Source organism: Carcharhinus amblyrhynchos, chromosome 2 (assembly GCF_965287045.1).
Source record: "Carcharhinus amblyrhynchos chromosome 2, sCarAmb.v2.hapA, whole genome shotgun sequence".
NCBI classification, from domain to species: domain Eukaryota; kingdom Metazoa; phylum Chordata; class Chondrichthyes; order Carcharhiniformes; family Carcharhinidae; genus Carcharhinus; species Carcharhinus amblyrhynchos.
Window position 1 is genome coordinate 114838615 of NC_137325.1, and position 3408 is coordinate 114842022.

Below are 3408 nucleotides of genomic sequence, written 5' to 3' on the forward strand. Positions count from 1 at the left end.
CAAATGAAGTTGTAAAATCCCACCCATTGTCATTCATTGCCCTCCTTATTGGGTCTTTCATTGCTCTTCTGGGGTCTTCTGTGCCCTCCTTCTGGGGTCTTTCTATTGCCTCTTTCCTGATGCCTTTATTGTCTCCTCTGAGGTCTTGCCTTGCCTTTTGTTGGTTATGGACCTTTTTGAGAGTTGCCTTTACCTGGGGTCTTCTCCAATTTTCCTGTCCATTGCCATTTGTCTCTTCTTGTGTTTGCCACTTTAAGTGCAAGGCCACATTTAATGATTACCACTTTAAATGCATTAGCTCTTTAAATGCCTTACCAATTTAAGGCTGTCTAGTAATCTTTTCTCTCCCACAGAAGCTGTGTTGCTAGAGTACAGTTGGTTTCCATTTTGCAACAAATGTATCAATACAGGATCAGAATGTCCTGCTTGGGCTGTTTCTTTCTGCAGTTCTTAAAACTGTAGCACCACTCTCCAGTGCTAGCCATTTATTTAAGCTTCGAAACCTGTTCAACTGCAGCTTTGGCTAAGATCAAATGTAGTATCGACATGCTGTACTTGGTTGAAGTCATTAGGTTACATTTTAGCTTCATTTGAAGCGATTTTTTCAAGTAGCATCTCGGCCTTTTGGCTAAGATGCAAATAAGATCAAGCTTTGGGGGAGGAGCTACACCAACTCCCATCAGCTTGGATCATGTAGATCAAGCTCAAGACAGGAGGTGAGAGCCCTGTCTTGTCAGCTTGGATCGGGAATGTCCCAACTTGTTGGGCCTCTGAATTGGACTTGATTGGATTGAATTGGATTTTTAAAAAAATTCTTTGCCTCTTATCTGAATTCCTTCCCCCTAAATTTGAAACTACAGCTGTTCTAGCTGCAAGTTCCCTGGGGCATTTCTTCTTCTCCATCCAAAACACTGTTTTCTGTTTTCTCTTTTCTTTTAAAAAAGACTTGCAGCAACTCTTGGTTTTTCTCAAACCAAGGTTCAGTTCCCTTAAACTCAAAGTCACAGCTCTGAGGGTTATTTTCTCTTATTTCTTTGTGTACATTTCTCAACTTCTGACTTTACCAGCCATTTCAGGCTTGCTCCATGTCCATCCCTCTGGGTCTGGCAATATCCCAACATCCCAACTAGGTACATTTACCCAAATGCAGGCACGCAGGTGAGGATTTATTTTCTTTGGACTCTGATTAAAATAGGATACTCACAGGTATCGAGCCACATGCAGTGTCATCAATAATCGATTTTATCCTCATTGCCACTTTATGATGCATGGTCACAGACTTTATTCGGAATGCAAAAGGTATTTAACCGTACGTAGTCTGGCAGTTCTCCAGAACAGCCTATCGGTTTTCCCTGTCTCTACACATCTACTACATGCCTTCTAGATATTTACTATATGTCTGCTGCCTGTCTTCTGCCTAAGAGAGAACTCCACCTCTTGGGGTGATTACCTACCTTCAAAGCTAATTTGTCGCTCAAGCCAGGTGACCTCTTTTGTTGTGTTGCCCTTCCAGGGACAATCACCACAACATTGAGGAAAGAAAGAATGGAAAGATGAGAGACTATAGGGAAATAAATTAAGTTAGACAGAATACAAATAAGACATTTAAAGATTTAGGTTGCAAAATTAGATGGGTACAGGCATGGCAATGTGTAATCAATCTACATCCATTGTTTCCAATACAGGCAACATGCAAACTTAGTGCTGCCAGCTGAATTGCATGGTTGCAGCATACAGTCAGCACTGAGGGTGCGGATGAGTGACTGCTTAGCTGCATGTTTCAATACAGGGCCTACATTTCTATGAAACTAGCACCACCTAAAGTTTACCACTACCACTTAAGGCCAGCCTACAGCTCTTAAAGAGGGATTTGCATTCTGACTGGAGCAGGTGCTGGAAGCAGTTGTAGAAGAGAATGTGAGCATGAAGAACACCAGAGATTGACAAGGACATGACCTAAGGTTCTCCGACACTGGGCTACATGCGTTGGTGCAGAGGAAGAGAGAGGATTATGATACATCCATTCAAACCTTGTTAAGGCAGTGGCAGGAATCTGGTCTGAGGACCAGGATACAGAGCTGCAAAAACTTCAATAATCTCACATAAATGGTCCAGGTAAATTAATTCATTTTCATACAACATGATTGCATCACATTGCTCAATGCACTACATCACTCACTGACCAACAATTTCTTATCAATCACAACTCATGCATAACTTTCATAGCTTTACCTCAATGTCACAGAACTAACATTGCTGAAAGCCTTATATCCACATTGCACAGCTTGCACATTGCCAACTATTCAATCATGACAGACATGTCACCCAGACACATTATGCCACACTGATTGAGACAGTCCTCTCTCTCTTGCAGGACAAGATGGCACACAACCAGAGACAGCAGCACCTAAACTGTGGGATATAGGTGTGTCTGCAAGTGTCCTAACTTAGGGAGAGATGCGGTTTGCCCTTATTGGAGCTCTGTGAGGCTGTGGGAAAGGTGTGGCTGAAACCAAAGAAGATGGTGGTATCCTCATTTTTATTTCACTAATCCATTTTGCTTTCGTCCCACACTTCTGACTGATCTACAAGCCACAAATGGTGTCTTGCACGTCTTGATTTCACCCCTCCATTCGTCATGACCCATCTTGGAGACAAGATTGTGTCATAATTGCATCAAAAAACTGGATGCCACTCAGCATCCACACTTTGATGGAGTAAATAATCATGATTTTTAGAGGGTGTCTTGGCAAATACATGAATAGGATGGGAATAGAGGAATACGTTCCCTGGAAGAATCGGGGGTTTTAGTTCAGCCGGGCAACATGGTTGGTGCAGGCTTAGAGGGTCGAAGGACCTGTTCCTGTGCTGTAATTTTCTTTGTTCTTTTGAGCAGAATTTTGCAGCCTTTTGCATTATTTAACATTATGAAAGATGAGAATATTTAGCCAGATTAGATTAATAAGTCACAAAGCCACTCCTATTTATTTCTGTAAAATGTGTGTGTTGAAATCTTAAAAAAAGATTGATGATCAAGGGAGAATTAAGTTCCTTGGAGCTATCAACAGTCAAAAAATTAAGATTATTAGCATGAATTGCATGGCAATTATTCATTGTTATCATCCGTATGTTAGATTCCCATTTACCACTTTTTCACAATGCAATTTATCATCAATGGTAAATTAACCCAGCCCATCAAATATCTGATTTAAAAATGTCACCATTTGGAACTGAGGATATGTTAGCTTGTGAATAAAGTTCAAGAAATATTTTGCTAAACCATGAAGGCTTGTCACTGTCCCAGAGGTGGGTTGCACCTGATCAGCAGAAGCCGGAGCCCCTCTTTATGGGGTATTTGATTTAATAATTTATTGCATAGTTTTGTAGAACTTTTCAATTAACTCCACT